Source organism: Colias philodice, chromosome 3 (genome assembly GCF_061535455.1).
Source record: "Colias philodice isolate Cphi_HAF_F1 chromosome 3, ilColPhil1 Martin Lab GWU primary, whole genome shotgun sequence".
Classification (NCBI taxonomy): Eukaryota; Metazoa; Arthropoda; class Insecta; order Lepidoptera; family Pieridae; genus Colias; species Colias philodice.
Window position 1 is genome coordinate 110,978 of NC_143088.1, and position 22,019 is coordinate 132,996.

The 22,019-nt window shown below is 34.6% G+C and overlaps 1 protein-coding gene across 2 annotated transcripts in view; it reads left to right on the forward strand.

Moving 5' to 3' along the window:
* LOC149489289 (FMRFamide receptor-like) overlaps positions 1 to 22,019 on the forward strand; it is a 149,096-nt gene that overhangs the window by 97,300 nt on the left and 29,777 nt on the right. For both annotated transcript variants that reach the window (XM_089712013.1, XM_089712019.1), the window contains one exon: positions 19,139 to 19,223. The gene's annotated coding sequence lies outside the window, so the exon portion shown is untranslated. The remainder of the gene's footprint in view (positions 1 to 19,138; positions 19,224 to 22,019) is intronic.

Genomic DNA, 22,019 nt, shown 5'->3' on the forward strand with positions numbered 1-22,019 from the left:
TGTTGGAAGAATAAACTAAAGAACTTTTTCCTTGATTCCTTGAAACTATAATGCTAAATTAAGGCATATAAGATGTAGACGTAATCTTACTGCTCCAAAGATAATAAAATGGAAATGTACTATTACAAATTTAACACTCGAATTATTATTCATTGTATTATTTAGCTAGGCATTTAGAATTAAACATTTAGCTGGGGTCACCGACAAACACGAAATAAATATACCAACGAATATACTGTAATCATACACAATCCTATTGCTTTTATAAACGACAAAGATTGTGATCGAAGATGGATATGTGAATGGGTTTTTGTTACGATTCACGAAAAACTGTCAGATCGGATCTGAATGCTGAATACATAATAAAATTTACGCAGAAACGGCTATAAGCCGTATACCAGATTATCCAAATTATAAGCTATTAATAGCAAATAGGAGAAATATTATACTAATTGAATGTGGTTGTTATTTATGCGTTCTCATTGAATAATATTGTATTGTCTGTTGCAAGCACTCAGGCAGCTCATAATTAATACAGATAGTAGGTACATAGTGTTAGACAGGTTACAGTCCCGCCGCAGTCGCTCTGGAGCTCGCGCTGATATTAAACATAATAATTATTTACGAACAGCATCTGAAACTAAATGAAAAGGATTAATTATTTAGTAAATGATAGCGATTTGTTGTATTAAACTCAGTTGACACTTTCCTATCATTTTGTGTTTGGATATTGTATTCCTCTATAATATCTTTTTTATTCATTTGTATTAGTATTTTATTTTGAAGAGGTAATTATAGACTACTTTACATAGAGATGCCGCGCAAGTTTAGCGCGCTCGCGCTCGCTACTGCAGAAAATTAAACAGCTTATTTCAGATTAAGTACCTCACTTTAGTGGTTCGTAAAAATAAATAAATGTTACGGAATTGCACCGCAGATTTATGTATTACGCAATAAAACTAGCAAATGGTGTGTCACCTTAAGGGGTCACGTATACGACTATTCCGAGCTACATTTTGTCCAAATCTCACGAATGGTACAATTTGTATACATTCACAAGAGCCTGCAAAGTACCCGTGCGTCTTTGCATATGTTTTGTAGGTCCATTGCTGAAGTCTATAATGATGTGTACAGGGTGTAATCGTTAAGTGTGCACAGGCGATTTTTCCGTAAGTATTACAGATAACAAAAAACTTTAAACTGATATCGAAAGTACTTAACCTAATGAGTAAAATGGCCGTAATAAATTTTTAAAAATAAATCGAGAAATATCAAAAAAATTATCTTTAAACCCTCCCATACATTTTTTTTTTTTTTTTATAGCATTGGAAGGCAAACGAGCAGACGCAATGGCCGTATTGATGGCAAAGTGCGTCGCCCATAGACGTCCATAACATACGTTATGGGTGTTGCCTACCATAGAGGGGAATGGGATGGGATAAAAACGGTCTTAAGGAGAAAGGTGGAGCTAACCGTGAATTAGGTAGCGGTGTGCTTTTGGCCTTTAAGAAACACATATGCTTTTTTCTTGAAATAACTCAAGTCGTAGTTCCTCGGAAAGACAGTCGATGGCAGATTATTCCAGATCTTACATGTCCGTGGAAGAAAGCTACGGTTGAAACGCACCGTTGTGCTGCGCCAACCATCCAGGTGGTGAGGATGGTATAGGCTTTTGTGGCGGGCTGTGCGATGATGGAATTGAGCGGCTGGAATAAGCTCAAACAGCTCTTCAGAACACTCCCCGTGATATGACATTAAGTATGAAATATGAATATCCCATATACATTTAATATGAAAGATTTTAGCTTTCTTTTTCTTTTTTGGTTTTCTGCTTTAATTACTTCGCAAATTTGAAGTAGCATTTTCCACGCTTTTTCCGGACATTTTACGCATTTTCCGGATATTTTCCGGGGATTTTCCGAGCATTTCCCTGGTATTTTCCGGACATTTCCACGCATTTCCCAGACATTTTCCGGACATTTCTCAGGCATTTTTCGGATATTTTCCAGGCATTTTCCAGGGATTTTCCACCGTTTTTCCGGAAATTTCCACGCATTTTCCGGATATTTTCCAGACATTTCAGAGCATTTCCCAGGCATTTTGCGGTTATTTTCCGGGAATTTCCCAGGCATTTTCAGGGGATTTTCCGAGCATTTCCCGGGGATTTTACGGATGTTTTCCAGACATTTTCCGGACATTTCCCTGGACATTTTCCGGACATTTCTCAGGCATTTTTCGGGGATTTTCCAGGCATTTTCCACGCTTCTCCCGGACATTTTCACGCATTTTCCGGATATTTTCCGGACATTTTCACGCATTTTCCGGACATTTTCCAGGGATTTTCCAGGCATTTTCCACAATTTTCCGGAATTTTCCACGCATTTTCCGGATATTTTCCAGACATTTTCCAGGTATTTTCCGGTTATTTTCCGGGAATTTTCCAGGCATTTTCCGGGGATTTTCCGAGCATTTTCCACGCTTCTCCCGGACATTTTCACGCATTTTCCGGATATTTTCCGGACATTTTCACGCATTTTCCAGAGATTTTCCAGGGATTTTCCAGGCATTTTCCACGGTTTTCTGGAATTTTCCACGCATTTTCCGGATATTTTCCAGACATTTTCCAGGTATTTTCCGGAAATTTTCACGCATTTTCCGGATATTTTCCAGACATTTCCCAGGCATTTTCCGGCTATTTTCCGGGAATTTCCCAGGCATTTTCCGGGGATTCTCCGAGCATTTCGATTTATTTTTTAAAATTTATTACCGCCATTTTACTCGTTAGGTTAAGTATTTTCGATATCAGTTTAAGAAAGAAAGAAAGAAATCATTTATTTCAACACACACAACTCACAAGTACATAATAAACATTACAAAGTACGAAGTTTAAAAAATAAGAAGAAAAAAAAATTAAGTAAAGTAAAACAAAATAATAATAAAATTATCAAAATATGTGAGGTTGCGTGCGCCAAAAAAGGATGCCACTCAGGATACCTGAGGCATAACGCCTCAGCACTGATTTTCAGTGACACCCTTCCGACAGTTTAAAGTTTTTTGTTATCTGTAATACTTACGGAAAAATAGCCTGTGCAGTGTGCACACTTAACGAGTACACCCTGTATAGCCGCTCTCATACATTCATAATACATACAGTATATATAAAAATGAATCGCAAAATGTGTTGGTAAGCGCATAACTCGAGAACGGCTGAACCGATTTCGATAGTTCTTTTTTTATTATATTCCTTGAAGTACGAGGATGGTTCTTATGTAGAGAAAACGTAAACATGTACCACGGGCGAAGCCGGGGCGGACCGCTAGTATATATTATGTATGTAGAATGCTATAACCTAACTATTGGCGTGTATCATCGTATGCATACAATTATTGTACACTAAATATTTTTTGGCATAAAAATATGTGTCTTATATGTTGTAATGCATATGTGTGTGTTTATAAGATATTTAGAAGAGAAGATATTCTTCACTTGTCTTTGTAGTAGTGATGTGGGGCTGCAACGGGTATAAAACATAGCTATAAAGCTGTCCCTTGTTTTTATTGTTTTGTTTATATATTTTTCCTTACTTTACTCTTTCTTTCATTTATTCAGTACGATAAGGAATAAAACAAAAATGTAGCTCATTAAAAATGAATGATCTATATTAAGTTTCGCATTTCCGTCAAACAAACGTTGTGTTCCGAATGAGAGCTTTGTACAAATATATTATTGATACGGGATTGGAGGAAAAGTTGGGCGAGCATTCTTGCAATTAAATAACAATATGATACATAATATCTGTTACATCGTAATACAATATCGCAATACGTCTATTCATTTCTCTCCTAACAATTCTTTGTTTGGTAAATAAGAATAGAATTTATAATTTGATACGATTAAATCTTGTCTTGTAATTTTTACCGAATTCAATTAATCAAGACTGATTTGGAAGGCGGGAGACCCAATTACAAAGGTCAATTTGCTAAAACATTGTCTCAAGTTGCGACGCGGACGGTGTAGTCGATTACGTCCCCGGTGGATTATAATTTAATGCTGATATTATAATGCATATTTATCGACGCTTGTAAGACGATAACTTTCATTTATAAAAAATATTTACAACGTACGTTAATCACATTTGATAACTTTAGTCATCATCAATCACGTATGATATTTTTCTTAAGCTTATGTGTAAAGTTGCGTATACTTCGAGACAAATCAAGTTACGTTACAATCAAGCCTTACGGTTCACACACAAGGTGTTAAAAATAATAATATAAAATTGCTCTCTTTCAAGTTTAATGTTTTTACTTGCCATAAGTTCCTGAGTTTTTGATTAAGCGAAATCCGCTCTACGCTTGTTTTTCTCCATAAATGTAAAGAACATGCATATTATATTATGTTTAAATATTGTACTTAAACCCAACAGTTCCTAAGAGTTTTCTTTTTTGTTTCTTAATGGATTTCGTTGAATTTTGGCATACGTACATTATTTTTCATGACTTAAATTAAAACAAGGCTATTTTTATCCCGGAGCACTTTTTCTCCTTAGTGCCAGCATAACAATAACGTCGAAAACAGTTTGATTAACTTCGGTAAATCTCAATACCGAACGTTATAATGATCCACACACACTTCATTAGTTATTAAATGTGAGCGCAATTTTGTGGCGAGCGCGATATAGTGGTGTTGAGCACTAGGCTTTGTGCTGGCTGGTGACGTCACAAATCCATTTCATAATTAATCAGTTTCATATGGACGATGTGCTTAGTATTTAGTTCTAGGTAAATCTCATTAATTTTCACCAACTGCGCTCGAATGAGCATATGTAGATTGAATATAATAATGTAAATAGAATATCTTACCTTGGGCACGCTCATGGATAATTTAGATTATTATTCCGTTTACAGTATTAACTATTCATAAAATAATACTATGGAAAATGGAAGCTTTTCTCTTATTTATTACCGATACATAAAAGTTATAGGCATGGACAAGGAACACAGAGCAGATCGGTAACCTACAACTGTAAACGATAAAACTTAACAATAAAAATATACATTAAAAATTAATAATTGTCTTAATTTTAAAACTATAGAGCGACGAAATATTGGAGACGACACGGCTCAGCCTTCATTCACGCCGCTCAATGTGGCTCAATGCTACAATTGCTTGACAATTCAATTGTCTATTTCGTCCCAACGGTTCACTATCGAGCGTTCATGCTATTTAGGCACACTGACAAACAATGAAATTCTCTTATTATAAATGGTTTGGTTTGGTTTTATTTTCTTACAAACATCAGAAATAAATAAAAATGAAATGCGCCACTTGTTATTTAGTGCTGCGGAGAAACAAATCTAATTACTTTCCCTAACAAATTATTTAATTTCTTAGCAGCAGGACTAAGTAAATTAACAGTTGTAGATGGAGTGACGCACAAAACGATTAATATCCGTCGAATACAGGAGTCCCGACCGGCGAGCGGCGAGCGGCGACCACACTAATCCTAGATCATTTTTCATCAAACTAAAATATAAAATTCTCACATACTCGGTAGAATTTGGCTTTTTATTTATGCATTTCAAGTATTGTTTTTAATGGAATTAGTTGAGAATAATATTCAGAACAACAAGTGGATAAAACCGCAGTCTGTTTATCCTGAGATTTTATAAAAACATTTTTGTTAGCTTTAGAAATACAAAATAATTAGACGTTTATTGAAACTAATGTTTAACAAGGCATTCGCCGAATCGGAGTGATTATAAATACATTTTAAACTCGTTTCATTCAGCCATATAACATCCTTCATTCATTGGTGGCAATTCATTAACATTTTCGATATTAAATTTAAATAAAGCGCCGTCCCGAATTATGAAGTTGAATTAATAATTTTTACCTCTGATTGAATGAGATATAAATCTGTTTAATTTGGTCTGTACTATTATGTACTTTGTAGCTGTTTTATTCGATGACGCGAGACAGGCAATCGATCTCGTGCTCACCACGAGCAAGGCGGGAAGCGCTCGTGTCAACAAACTTTTGTGATAGAATTGTATTGCTTGTTAGCGATTCCTTCGCTTGATATATAGCCACAAAATATCTATGCGTATTCCAAATACACGCTTATAACAATAGCTTCAACGTTCTCTACAAAGATTCTAAAGGTTTCATTCTTGAACAGAGATTAAATTTTCGTGGAAAGTTTTCCACTTTGAAATAGTCACTAACCTCTATTTTATCCTTTAGGTTTGAGTAAGATAACTTAAAGATTGTTTTGTAAAATTTTTCCATAAATACTCATAAAAGTCAAAAAAACTATGTTTAGGAACCAACTTAGGAAAGTTTTTTTATTCTTTTATATTGCTTATTTTGCTTCCACGTCAAGTTCCAACCAAGTTGTGATTATTTACTAAAAACCTTTGCGCTTCCAATGAATTGGTGAGCCGTTGGTACTTAAGGAGTATCTTTCACTCGTGGTAACAACGCGCCCGGCATAATGGAATGTGAGCCTGACTTGACCACTAATTAATAAAGTGAATTAGCCAGAGTCGGGGCACTAATTCTAGGTGAGCTAAATCACTTAACGGACGACACCCCGGTTTGCTTGCTGACGTCACGGACAAAGGACTTGCAAATGTCATCAGCGCGCCTCCCCCGCCTCCCCCCCCCGCGCCCTCCACCTCGTGCTCCTCCCGAACTGTCCTCAGATGAAATTAACTGTGGAACAAAATTACTCTAAGGAATTATTTCTGTGTAGAAACAGGAAATATTACAAGAGTCAGAATTGAGGCTATTTGTCTCGAGTACAGCTGATACTATTTGTTTAAAAGGAAACTTTACAATGAGAGAAATTGCAACACTTATCATGCGTACACGGAAGTTATTACATATTATTGTGGACATTTTATGATTTTATACACAAGATAGAAACCATGACACTTAAAATAACAGCCATTTATATCTCCATTCTAATATGTTATTTATGTTATGTATTATAAATGCGAAAGTAACTCTGTCTGTCTGTCTGTCTGTTACTCAATCACGCCTTAACTACTGAACCAATTTGCATGAAATTTGGTATAGAGATATTTTGATACCCGAGAAAGGACATAGGATAGGTTTTATCCCGGAAATCCTACGGGAACGGGTTTTTCTTTGAAAACGCGGGCGAAGCCGAGGGCGGAAAGCTAGTACTGTATATTTTTCGCAATCTTGTTCAAGTACGAATATGTATAACAGAACTTTTGTATAAGATTAAAAATAAAGTTAGTATGAAATATATTATTAAAACGAAGGGCAGCGCATTTTATATAAAAATTGCCTTAATAAAGCTTTTATAGTGTACAATTAGTTGTCTATTGCATGCGTGTCAAAGCTGTTTTTATTCATAAGTTATTCAGCCGCGAGACCATAAAGGAACATCATCCAACCGCACAGAAAGGATAAAACTGACCCTAAATTTGAAACCCGCTCGTTTTACCAGGCCATCTTACCTTCATACGGTTTATTTGAATTTGCTATCGAACCTAGCTAATAAAAAACCGGCCAAGTGCGAGTCGGGCTCGCGCACAAAGGGTTCCGTAGCAGCAAATATAATAAATTACAGTTAAATCAACCTATCTCAAAAACTATAAGAGATACTTTGATCAAACCAAAAATCGTTGAAAGAGTTAATTAGCATGCATCACCTCTATTTTTTTTAGAATTTTATACCCCGTAGTTATAAAAATAGAGGGGGGGGGACATACTTTTTACGACTTTGAGAGCTGATATCTCAAAAACCGTTCACTTTAAGAAAAATGTTTTTTAGAAAACTTTATATCATTTTAAAAGACCTTTCCATTGATACCCCACACGGGTATGTACATCGAAAAAAAAAATTTCATCCCTCAGTTACATGTATGGGGGGCCCCACCCCCAATTCTTTTTTTTACTATTTAGTGTCATATTTTTGTAGCGGTTCATACAACACATATTCCCATCAAATTTCATCACTGTAGTACTTATAGTTTCCGAGTAAATCGGCTGTGACAGACGGACAGACGGACAGACGGACAGACGGACATGACGAAACTATAAGGGTTCCGTTTTTGCCATTTTGGCTACGGAACCCTAAAAAAGGTACTTACTTACTTACTTACTTCGGATTTCTTGGTTATTTATTAGTATAACATTTGAAATAAATTTACTAGAAAACATTAACATTGTAGGTGCGTAGGTACTGTACGAGTATATCTCTTTCATGTTCCAAAGTTACTATAATATAATGTTATGAGCACGTAGACGCGTCAATAAACATTCGTCTTTAGTTCTTTTGAAATACTATGTCAAACAATATATTATCAAGACTTTAACAATAATAAATTCATAATTATTTCACGCCAAATGCCTCTATGAGCATAGAACAAAATTAAATGCGAAATTTAGACTCTACAAACAATATCAAATGTCTCTTTAACTCGCTCATCTTACATACATATTCCAAGTACTTATATTATTTTTTAAAAAGCTTAAATATTTGCCCATTTAACCCACCACACGCTATTGACAAGGCATTAGAATCCCTTACAAAGCAATGTAGACAGATAGGGTCGTACAGTTGGTCTACACACCCCAGGAACGGCTCCCTGCGGCCACATCGCCGTAATGCCGTCTTATTTAAGAGCTTCGTTGTGCCTCTCAACCCGCTCCACACTACCTGAGCTACTTTATAGCCCTAATTTTACAAGCTGACCTTCGGTTAAGCGACTTATCTTGCGAGTATATCTTCAATATTCAGAGAACCTTCGTAGAAAATCTTTTGGTTACATTTAATGTTATCCATCGGAAACACAGTATACAAAACAATAAAACAGAAGGAAGTTAATAAAATTGATTCAAAAAGTTTCAAAATCCTTCCTTATCGTGCTTGAAACGAGTCGATTTAATAAATTGTCTCTCTGTGTACGTGGCCCGCGCCCGTAACTCCGCGACGCTCTTATCTCCATTGTTTCATTCATCGCTACCTTCGAGCGAATTATGCTGATTATCTCGGGAACTTCTTAATATGTAAACTGTTTAATAGTTGATTAAGATCTATATTCTTGCTTTGCGCGAGGGTTTAATAATAAATCGTTAACGTATTAAAATGGAAACTGAATACTTGCATATAACAATATATTTCCTCACCCTTACTTTCGCTGGTTTTAGTAGAGTAGAGATATTATGCATTAATCTGATAACTTTAGAATCCTCCGAGTCATTGTCCCGAATCCAAGCATAATTTCACTAGAAATAAAAACCTGAAATTTCCTGGTGAACAAGAGAGAACTAATTTCAGTGATGTCCCATCTTATTATTCGTTGTACTCATTAGCTAAGTAAGAATAGAAAGCCCTCCCAGCCAGGGAAATTTTGACCTCTTTGTTGTGTTTTTTGTTTGCAATAAGACCCATTTTCGGATACGTCACTCCCAAGCGTCATTCGTGGGATCCATCCATCACTGTGAATGTGCAATATCTGTGCGTATAAATAAACATTGAAGTGTTTGTTTTGAAATAAACATGACTGTTACCTGGTGGCTGGTATGTGTGTTTTGAAGATGTTGGGAAATATGTGTATTAAAAAATATCTCAAATCTCACGTTTAAAAGCAGATAGAAGAGACAAGAAGAATTAGATACACCCTAAAAGCTCCTGTGAAGTAGAGTATGATGTAAAAACGTAAGTCTTTAATTTAATAATACCAACACTGGCTGTAAGAGAATACTCCTTTGTATGCTAACCTTGCACCTGTCATTAAAAGTTGTGATTAAGCTTGTGCTGTATTTCTGGAACAAATTTTGAAGACTTAAATATTATATTAATATAACAACGGACGTAACCAATTATACCAATTTTTATCTTCCTAACTATCCTCTTTAACATCAAAGGTTCCCTAAACATTTTACTGTGACAACATGCGAGACATATTTTGATTTATTACCTGCTTTATATTCTGTATCGTAATTATAAAAATGTCGGTAATTACCCTCGTAAAATCCTGTACGCATGTATGTACATAGATTAAATAGATGAAAAATGAAAAACGATAAGATATAGAGATTCTATAATATTTTCTCTAAATGAAGTTATATGGAGCTAATATTATGAGCAAGAGTCTCAAATTCAATTAAAGGGTAAAAGGTACTTGATATTTTCAGAACCGCCCCCAGCTTTGAGAAGCTTTAATCTGGTAATAAAAAACTGGTTTGTTCAAGCCCATGTCTTACATAATAGAATAACAACTCAACTTCTACGGTTATAACTTTACAAGAATTACAATGCAAATCTTGTAGTTTTACAAATCCCGGCTATTTTGAAAGACGAAATAACAAACGTCCCTCGAGTAGAAAATAAATCCATTCCATTTAAGTACAGAACGACAATAAAAAGCCTTGTCATCCGAGTCGAATAAACTCCGCATCAGACAATCAATTAGATCGCGATGTTGGCGAATAAATATAGACTTAGTCCATTAATTACTTCATATTGTTATTATGACACGTAATGTATAATATATCCGATGTGAGCTGCGACTGCCTAGTGCCGACTTGGCACACGATCGCCTGCATTTCTGCTATGTTCTGATGTACTCGCTAATTCTGTATTATTGTACTGATATATAAACTGTTACATGACATTATCCAAAAATAATTTGCGTGTTTGCGTTCAATCTCCGTATAAAAAAGTCGAGGAACATAAAACGCGGATACATGCTCGCGTAGAAAATAGATCAGTGAAACAGATGTAAATTGCATTTATTGCGCACCCAAAGTGCTCGATAAATTGTTATTGCTGACGTCTATATCTATTAAGATAACTTTATGATAAACCTCAATGATAAAACTGCTTTGAATTGATTAATTTTTATGACTTCAATCTTACATACTTACCCTAGGTTAAGGTGTAGAATAAATGGGTCACTTTATATTCGAACGTCCAATTAATATGTTTTGGAACAATAAAGATAATAAATCATAATATAAAAGCTTTCCACTATCATAGAACTAGCAGTCTGTACATATAGACCGGGAGATACTGACACAAAATTTCGAGTCATTTGTAACAGGATGGCGGTTCTACAGGGTTCTTAGTACGCAATGACAAAAAGAAAAATGATGGTGTGAACGCTGGTACCGGCGGCTTAGTCGCGTGGGCGTTAGTCGAACTCATCGGAAAATAGCGAAAGTCAAACGATTTGTAACAGTATGGCACTTATTTTTCCTGTAAGTTTGAGGATCAACGAATATAAATACAAAATTTCAAAGATCTAGGTGTTGGAAATCTTCACTTATATAAATTAATAATAAATTTATTTTTCAAGTATGACAGCACTTTTTCCCCCTACTAGAAGTATGGCAAATATAATAATGGTCACATTTTATCAAATACTCTCCAAAAAGCCAAATGCAATACTGGTACAAAAAGATAGGCGAAATAAAAAATTTTTGCAGATTTTCGGCGGTATGGCGACCATTTGGAATCGTCCGAAAAGTATGGCATGGCGATTTTCGTAAATGGCTGCACGACGATGGTTACCTGTGCAAGAGTTAGCTTGGTACAAATGGTTGAATAATTGTTTTTTTTAAATCAACACATTCGCGTCGGTATGGCGGGCTGTAAGTCATACCGGAAAAGTATGGCATGACACTACCGCCTACTTCTTTTTTATGGGCTATCGGTAAATTCTAAAATTTTTGTGTTACAAATCGTTTGACTTTCGCTATTTTTCCGACGAGTTCGACTAACGCCCACGCGACTAACCCACCGGTACCAGCGTTCACACCATCATTTTTCTTTTTGTCATTGCGTACTAAGACCCCTGTAGAACCGCCATCCTGTTACAAATGACTCGAAATTTTGTGTCAGTATCTCCCGGTCTAATAACACTCGTGCATCCAAAAATATATGTAGTTCCCAAAAATTCAGCTAACTATAATACGCAACAGTGGAGCGTCGACAATTGCTAGATTTGAACAATTTATCGAGCTCTGAATGTGTCTGAATGTCGTCGACACACAACTGCTAAAAAATGGATTATTTAAAAAATTGTCGCGCCAGGTGTTCGCTGTTCACTGGACGATTGTACTGCGCTTTTTATTTCACACTTTGAGCTCTCTGCCGAATGTGAATTACACTTTTAGTGAAAATCCGTGTTTTACAATACTTTATGAGTGTTTTTGCTGCTATGATATTTAATAAATTCGTTTAATGTTCTGTGTAGAAATGAATAATGCGATTGATGTGGTTTTTATATTTATAGCCCGGAGACAATGGAATGAAAACCTCATGAAAATAGTGAAGAGCTTTCTGAAATATTTATACGTAGAGATATCGGAAATTTATTTAAAACCTAAATATTAAATAACTCTGATATCATTTTTTACAAATCCAAATATTTTATTTAATATTATATCTTCCCTAAGACCACCAATTATTATATACCCATATAAGAACATTTATATAAGACGAGGGTAAAAATGTAGAGCCAATAAATCGCACATATTACAAGTGCAAGCGCAATAAACTCGCTGTTATGTGTGTCGCATCAAAATGTGTTTATGTGAGCCCTTCATTAAGCCTAATGTGAGCCCTTAATGGCCCAAATATCATAATGCAATGTCCACGTGACGTCACTGTCGTAAAATATTATAGCCCATAACTAAATTATTATGTAACTCAATAAAATAACGACGATTGTTAACGCTCTATGAGTTTAATGTTGGATAAGATTAAGATAACTTTCCTTAATCTATTTAGCCTCATGACAAAGTTTTAATATCTCGAGACCCGACAAGTTAAATATTAACAAGCCCAATATTCAATAACAAAAGGCATGACAACAATTTAATATTGCTTAATTTCTACAACAAGTCAAACAAAATATTCAATTCATCTGTTTTCAATATTTGGACCTCACATAAACCCTGAAAACCTGTATTATTATTGGAGAGTCGGGTAAAAAAAAATATCTAGAGTCGAGCTCGCTTACGCGTTTAAAAGCAATAAATCACATTGAGAACTTAACGTTAAGACTTATTACACTAGAGATAGAAAATATTATTCAAATGTAGAGTACATATATTATACGCAATGATATACAATGTATTTGTTTAAATATTAACTTCAACCTAAATACATGTTATTAACCTTGTCAAATCAAAGGAAAAATAATCTTAAAAGGAATAAATTGATTCTCTATAAAGCTATTATTTAACTTATCCTTCCATTCGTGTACAATACAAAGGCTAATCTGTATTTACAACCAAATTTCCGTTTCTTTCGCTGAAAGTTTTAACGAAACGAATAACAAATCAAGTGTAACAAAGGGCTCGATACGCGCCTCACTCGACAGCCAATATCTGCAAGTTTTTCCACTAAAACTTTCCTCTAACAATTTTAATCTCGTAACTACATTTACGACCTCAGCTGTCTCAGAAAAATCATAAATCTCCAATACAATATCACTACACGTGCCTGCTACAACTAACAACATAATCACAATAATTCATTTAACCTAGTTTTAATCGCAAAAATTGATGAAACGATATAACCATTTGATACTTATTAGCCTCTCTATTACTCTCTATACATAATATATACACTCTTGCTATAATATATAGACTTATTTGAATATAAACTAATTTTTTTATGTCTGAAAATTTTCTATCTTTGCCTCTTTGCGGTTGAATTTCTCTTTATGATTTATATGACCATCTCCTATAGAAAAACCCGCCACCTTATCCGTTCAAACGTTGACTGTTTGTGGTGCAAATAAAGAGATCCTGGCCAAGGATTTATCTCGCCACAGTCATCGCGATTTACCTCCAAAGGGAACACAAAGAATAAAATCTGGTCAAGCAAAAAAGTATTCCACAGTTCTACAGAGAGTCAATCGGGCGGAAGGTCAATCGTAACTCATCTTTATTGAAAGAAATGCGCATCATTCATAACATTGTATAAGTTTCGAATTTAATACGATTTTCGACAATTTATTGTTCGAATCCCCGTCAACTTAGTTGCTTTATATCTCCCAATATATTAACTTGAACGTGGAACGGTGGCAATGAATGTGAGCATCCTTAAACTGAATTCTGACTCGAATCGGATGCAAGCTCCCGAAGTCTAATTGTATCTAATTTCCTTGCTCCTAATTGTAGAAGCATTTAGATCAAGTGCCTTGTAAGTAAGAACAATTGCACCATTTTATTTAAATGCAAGTGCTGTTTATAAAATACGATTGGGACATTTGAGAACAAGGATATTTACCTATTCTATTATATACAATATGATAGTCCTATTTATTATCGTGTCATGAAATTAAAAGATATTGTATTTCATAAAATTTCATACATGACAAAAGACCATCCTGTACAACGATGCTGTACATTATATATTTACAAAGTATGGTTTTTAAATGTCGTATACCCATAACCCAACATAACTTGAATCATCTACCGATGTATACCAATTGTTGGCATTATTTCCATACAACAAAGTCGTCCGGACACACACGCACGATTAAAAGTCGCATCGCATGTCGCGGACGGAGGGACGGATCGTGCGACTGTGGGCGCTCGATAAATATTCATGCTTGGCACTCTGCATACAGACGACTCCTTACTGCTCCCTCTTTACGGGATCCGCTAATAACTTCACAAATCAGCACTTTAGATCCCGCATATACCGTGATTTCAATCTCATAATTTTCTTCCAAAATCTTATCTTAAAATTCCGAAATTGTTTTTAGTCTGGCGTTAATGTTTATATTTTGCAGTTTTGCGCAGACTTTATAAATGCTATATCTATTTGAAAATTACCATTTTATAAGAACCGAGCGAGTTACTTTGAGCAAACCACCGATTTATAAAGCGACTTTATTATTTTTATATATTAAAAATGCATGTATGAGCTTATTGTCATTCAATACAATTCAGATATTTTCATAATCTAATTAGTAACATGTTATACTTTAGAATAATTGAAACCAACTGCATCATAATTCATAAACGTTGTCAAGTCGCTCGTTTCTAATTGCCTTAAAATATTTATCTTCCCAAGACAAGACTATAAATAAAAATTCATAAATAAATGAGGTCGTTGTTTAGGTTATTGTTTTGTGTTGACGGAGCGAATTGAATCAGCTCCATTTATGTTAATTTACTTTGAATTATCCGATATCTTTCCTAGCGGAGCTATTATTTGTTTTATCTTCAATCTTAACATTCGGGTAATTTGAAGGGTTTTCATTTGAGTTTAAATGTTGTTGTTTTATTTTAGTAAGAGATTGCCTACTGAAGTTAATTTACAGATAGTGTTTACTTGTCTGAGATAAATGCCAGAGGATAATTAATAAAGTATTAAAGCAAACAGAAGTAAAGCGATCTAAATAAACAACGAATTGATAAGCCTCATTTTTCTGTGGTCATTATGACACGAAATATAAAAGGGGTTTAATGTTAATAAATTGCTTGATTTTTAATTAGCGAGATTAGGAGGACTAGCGAGAGACTACTCAAGAAAATTGATAAAAAAACTGTCACTTTTTATACAGATGCTACAAACAAAGGATTTAAATACTTACGATGTGCTAAATAATTAAGTATATCTAATTATTGTATGAAATAACCTTAACCAAAAAGTTATGTGTTTATGCAAGTTGAGTTGGAAAGCAGATGTGGGCCATAACGAATCGTAGCAGAGTGACCGGTACTCAAGGCAACTTGTAGTAGGAACCTCCCGGCTGGACCCTCGCTCTCTGCCATTTATTCACTCAAAAAACTTATTTCAACAGCCTTAGACTCAACATGTGTTTTACGGTCCATTAAACTGTAGTCAGAAATAAAAACTTTTCATAGAGCGCGATTACAGGCCGATTTATTCATAAAATTTTGAAATGCGACATTTAGAAAACTTGTGGCAGAGGCAGACTGTTATGAAGTATTTAACTTTGAAATGTATTAGCCATGCGTTAAATGAAAATACAAAAGAAACTGTAAATCACAACATTTTTGACCTCTATATTATACTTGTTTGTTTTGTTGTAAAACAGTCCGAATTTCATGCTAATTAATTAAATACAAAAATCTTCCAGTTTGTTTTTCATTTAAATAAATCGTATTTAATTAATGAGAAAATTGCTTGTAGTTTTCCATTGTTGATTACCCTCAGTCCCCGGTCTAAAGGATTTAATTTAAATAAACGTGTCAGCTCAATCAATAGCTACGGAGCGGTCGCCCCTCGAGGTAATTGGGGGAGCTAATCTCGCCAGACCCAGTTTTCATTTCTATTACTTTTCCGCCCTCGCTCCTCACACCTGCGGTTTATCTAATAAGCTAAGTAAATCCTACCTTTAAAGGCCATATATTTTTGTGCAGTAGGAATAAGTATTAAAAAATATTTAGAGAAATTGGACTCGACGAGCGTGCGGGAATATCGCTTCAACACTTTACCTCTAGTACTCATATTGCGCTGCGGATGTTCAATGAATTTAAAAATTGTTAAGTTTCAGGGAAATTGATGGATATGCCTTTTTTGTAGAAAATGAGTTCACGTTTTATAAACACAATTTGTATTCTTTCAACATCGTTCTTGTATTGGTGACAATACTTGTTCTAAAATCAATTAATCAATCACGGGTAAGTATTATAAATAGAAACTTTTATATACGAAAGATAATAATAGAAAATAATTTGGAAAATCCAAAAGTGCACGCCTCATAATTTTTTTTAATAATTATTTATTAATTATTATTTTTGTTTATTTAATAACAATTAAACCACATCGAATCAGACCCTGAAAAATGAAAGGGTTCTATTCCTGAGCATACTCAAGCGTAAGAGAAAAAAATAAATTTGGAAAATCCAAAAGTGCACGCCTCATATTTTTTTTTAATAATTATTTATTAATTATTATTTTTGTTTATTTAATAACAATTAAACCACATCGAATCAGACCCTGAAAAATGAAAGGGTTCTATTCCTGAGCATACTCAAGCGTAAGAAAAAAAAAAGGACTCGATTAGTAAAGTATTTCGGTCGCTATCGTGTTAACAAGAAAATCCTCCGCACATACAGACACACGGACGTCCAAGACAGAACTTTTTTAAACTGTTTTTTAACTAGTTTAAATAACAAAAATGATATCAAAAATATCATGAATGTTAAAAATAGTGTTTTTTCTTAATATGTGTGTGTATGTACTATACATAAAGACATTTTAAGTTTGAAAAATCAGAATATGTTTTGCGCGAAGTGACAGTAGTACCCACCTCAACGCTTCGCTTATGAGGCGTGCAATATTGAAAGATTCGAAGAATTGTATTTGAGTTGTGTTTTAAGCGGAATCCTTTTTCCTGGCATTGTAGTTTATCTCTAATTTAAAATACTGTCGCCATGGGAGTGGTAAAATGAAGCATAGCAACAGGAACACATACTCTCATTGAATAAAATGAGAAGCAGCCGCGTGCTCGTCGCCTTTACCCGTCGCTCAAGCGCATAAGTGGCAATTATTCCATGAAAACGGATCGACTCACTGTCAATGGCAAATCCAAGATACGTCTGAATAGTCGTAAATGGGCCGCCCGTTGTAGTCCCGTCAATCAGGATAATATCTCTCTCAGCGTCAAAAGGCGAATATTCACTTGGATTAACAAACTCCATAATACATTTTTCTAACATCTATTTTATTAATGTCCATACTATAACTCAATTGTGGTGTAAACGCTTTATCGAATAAGTGCCGACATTCAATTTGCTGTTGAATTGCAACTTTCCATTCGCAACAGTTGCGTTTAAATAATCGCAAACATCAGCATGCAGAGGCGAAGCGAGTAGCGACACATGAAATAACACTATCGTATCGCATTCTGCGCGCATTCGTTTGAATCGAAGCGATCGCTTTTCAATACCCTGTCAAATATCTGTTGGAATATACGGAAAATTCATATTAATGTAACAAATGCATCGTATCGTCGGTCGTGGTCTTTTATATAGTAGAGCATATTTCAACTGTTGCAGCAATGAGTCCCAGTAGAAATCGAACGTGCGGGGAAATATTTTCTTGTGCTCAAAGAAAGTTGGCATTAAAAGCTGTTTTACTGCATACATACAAACGTGTTTTGAATTTGAATGATTGTGCTACGAATTTTCACTCAAGATCTTTATTTCCTTAAAATTATGCTTAGAGATAATGGTTTAATATTGTGGTTGCGCGGACCCTTACTCTATCGCATTCTCCTACGTATTAGCTTTTGTAATCAGGGATCGCCACATCGTCTACCAGAGCCCGCCAGTCGCGGATGTGTGTCCGCCCTATCTCGGGCAGAAATAGCCGTGTATATTTAGCAGATGCACGCGTGCACAGTTGGCAGAGACGCTGGACACTAATTACTCGTGACACCGACCTTCGCGTCGCGGTCAGCCCGCTCCCTGCATTGTGCTCCGATCGTCGCTTCGAGAGGAATTGTGTCAATGCGATTGTTAAAGTATTATGTGCACTTATGTATAAATGTGTATCGATGCTCTACAGACATAAATTAAACTTTGATGATGTCGATATAATCACAATTTCATAATAAATTAAAGAGATAGAGCCAAATATTTACGCCATGGTTGGCTAAAATTAAAATGATAATTAATAGTGTATTTCTCAACTGATAGCATAAGTTACATGAAATTAACAAAATCATTTCAAATTGTGCTGAGATTTGCGAAGTGGCTATAATTACGACGGCAATGGCTAACCCTTTTGTGATAGGAATATTAATGAGCACAAGTCTGAAGTTTGTCCTTAGTTACGGCCCGTCCCAACTTCGTCAGCGACTTCACTTCAAAGTCAATTACAACTAATAGTTAACAAAGTTGAGATTTTTCAATGTTCCATCTCAATATGCCTTAATTGATAAATTGTATAACGGAATTAATTATTTTTCTATTTCACAGTATTATTTACGTGTTAAATGAAAAGAAAAAGTTTTAGAATTTTTCTAGTCGAGAACAAAATATTTCTGAACGAAGCTAATTTTGCGATTTAATAAATCTTTATCTATAGAATTAAGAACACATTGACAAAAGTTTAATTTTATTGTACCAATTTTGAAATGCTTTTTTTTTCTTACAGGCACTGTCTCCAAGCCAATCAGCACTCACAGTCAAACAATTGATGAGAAATTAAACTGAAAGTGGACGCAAAAAATCAAACAATAGTAAGTAAAAAATGTTTTTGTCACATCGGAAATTACAGAAAACCTTTTTATAGCTCTTCGTAATTTGTCGACTGTAGTAGGTAGCAGCTGCTGACTGGATTTCTTGTCTGAAGTTCTTATTAAAAGACAACTATTATTGTTAAACTGTCAAAAGAAGAAATTACTCTTTCCCATGTCACAATTTATTTAAAGTTTATTTAGAGCTAAGAAACTTCTGCACCTTAAAGTTAAGATCACGAGACCTTGTAACGAAAGCCCAAACTATTAAAACATTACAAAATACACATAAACATTATTACATAAACAAGGGTTACAAATTTGCTAAGGTTTCTAATATATGTACCCTCTAAGTTTCTTCAGTTTAAAACAATACTTGTAACACATGTAGACGAAGTGTTTACGCAATTATAATCGTTGATACACAACATCTAGAGAGAGTAATACAGACCAAATACAAACGTATTATGGTTTCACATTGGCATACCATTACGATGAGATGACAACACGAAATATTGCTTGTTTACATAATGAAACACGTTACATATCAAATGTAAAAGCTTCCTCAAATCCGATCCCATTAATTTCGACATAACGTTGTAATAAAATATTATGTTGCATTATATCCCCCGTTATCAGGGGGGTATAAAATATAAATCCTCTCAAACTGATACTGCTTGCGGTACGTGGGTACAGCTAGCCGCTCGAACACACATCATTATTTATCTACATTAGATATTATGTTTTGAAACCACAACTTTATTATAAAAGTGTTACATTTAGGTACTAAAGAAGCGCTTATTTTATGGTTTAAGTTTTAAAGTTATGAATGTATTTTAATTTGTTTCTAATCTTAGGCTTTTTAAAATCGATATATTCTTACGTCTACAATGCAGAGCTTTCCTTAGATTTCTCATAAAAGCGACTGAATCGAATGTGATTTATTTTCGTTCAGAGATAGATTAGATTTGGAGAAGGAAATAGGTTATTTTTTGTCACGAAACTTGAAAGAGGGAACGTCGAATGGTAACTGTGCGATAAAATGAAGCCGAGATCTAAAACCTAGTAATAGATATTTTCATGAAATTTTTCTCGTCACATAATATTTGTATAAGATAGATGGAAAATGTTTCTTTTTCTTTTTTCTGGCCTCTGGTCTGTTCAGTTGTTATTGGGTTAAAGATTATTATGAATAGCATCTCAATCCATTTATTCAATTATATTAAATTCAATTATCTATATTCCATCTCATTTATTACGTATTCATAATAAGATTTGGATGAACGCGTCTAGAGAAGTCTGGCAACATTGTAGGTGGATGTGGATTGTGTTACGAGTATCGCGTAGTCAGCCGTGAGCCAAAATAGTAAACATACATGTACATAATATATTGCGTCGAACTCACGATATTTTTCCGAGGGTGACAAATCTTTAATCTATTTGAGAAATCCTACGGATTTTTAGATAGGTACGAATGTGTGTATGTAAGCACAAACTTAGCAAAAGACATTTATAACAAAAGTTATTGAAACAGAATAATATATAAAATGTAACTTGCAAACTTGAACATAAAGGCTCTTCTTTTATTTGGATTACGACGTTCGTAATAAGAGCAAATTGTCGCAGGCTAATTCCCGGGAAACTGTTAGTAGATATTTAATACGAGTTATTTCTTTTATTGTTTCTTAAGTCAATCGATTAATTTCCCGCTTTGTAGCACGACTAAGGGCCCGCCCTTTTCAAATAAAACCGTTTGTGGATATGGAGTATCCTTGAGTAATATTTAACTTACTATATCTTCTCTTTTACAATCGCATTTTTGTAAATATGTCATAAATTATGTATGCAAATTAAGAGCTTACTGCATACAATTCAATAAATTGAAATAGTTTACGGCTGATATAAAAGTGAATCAAAAATGTGCATACTCAACACCTATTGTACAAATAATAACACTACTTGATAAGCAGAAACCCCACAAATATAAGAAAATTATAATGTTCATCAGACAGCCCTTTTCACCAACAATCCACGACGGCACTAAAAACTCGCTTATCACTTCGCTAATAACCAAAGTTTAACTTTAATAATAAAACCAATTCGCTACATTTATCGTTTCAAGTGCTGTAATATAAAAGACTTTATTAAATAGCTGTTCGGAATGGCGCGAACTCATACGAGTTAACGCAATCAACTGCGGAACGACGTTAAGAGCAGCTCATAAAGGAGATCACAATTAGCTCCAGTCTGAAAGGTGCTATTAGTCTGGCCGACTCATCCGGTCGGCCGGTTATCTGCAATCCATAGCAATGAACTCAACACGAATTGAACTAGTTGTTACATCTAACGTAAAATATATGAACTTGCTATACATAAATGGGGAAGCAGGCTAAACAGGGATAAAACTTGTATCTTCCGTACAATAGTGACTATCAAGTCCTGGCACTCAACCAAACTGTGTGTCGCCATCGTGTTCCATATACGCGTTCTGTCTGTAGGTTTTAACAAAATGTAGGTGTAATGATGGATATTTGTATTTTTATTAGCAAATCTTTTTACATAGAAAGTGATAAAACTTCTCTACATTTGGTTCCTGAATACTAAAATGCTTTTCTGCTTTTATCGATGACAAAAATGATTACTGGTAAGAGTAATAAAGCTTTTCTATGTAATTTATTTAATTAATGGATTCCGAAGACATTCTAAGAAAGTCTGCATTTAAACGCATTCTATTTACTGTTGTGGAGAGTTCGCAGAAATTATACAGAAAATACAGTATTTCTGCCCTCGGAATAGTCG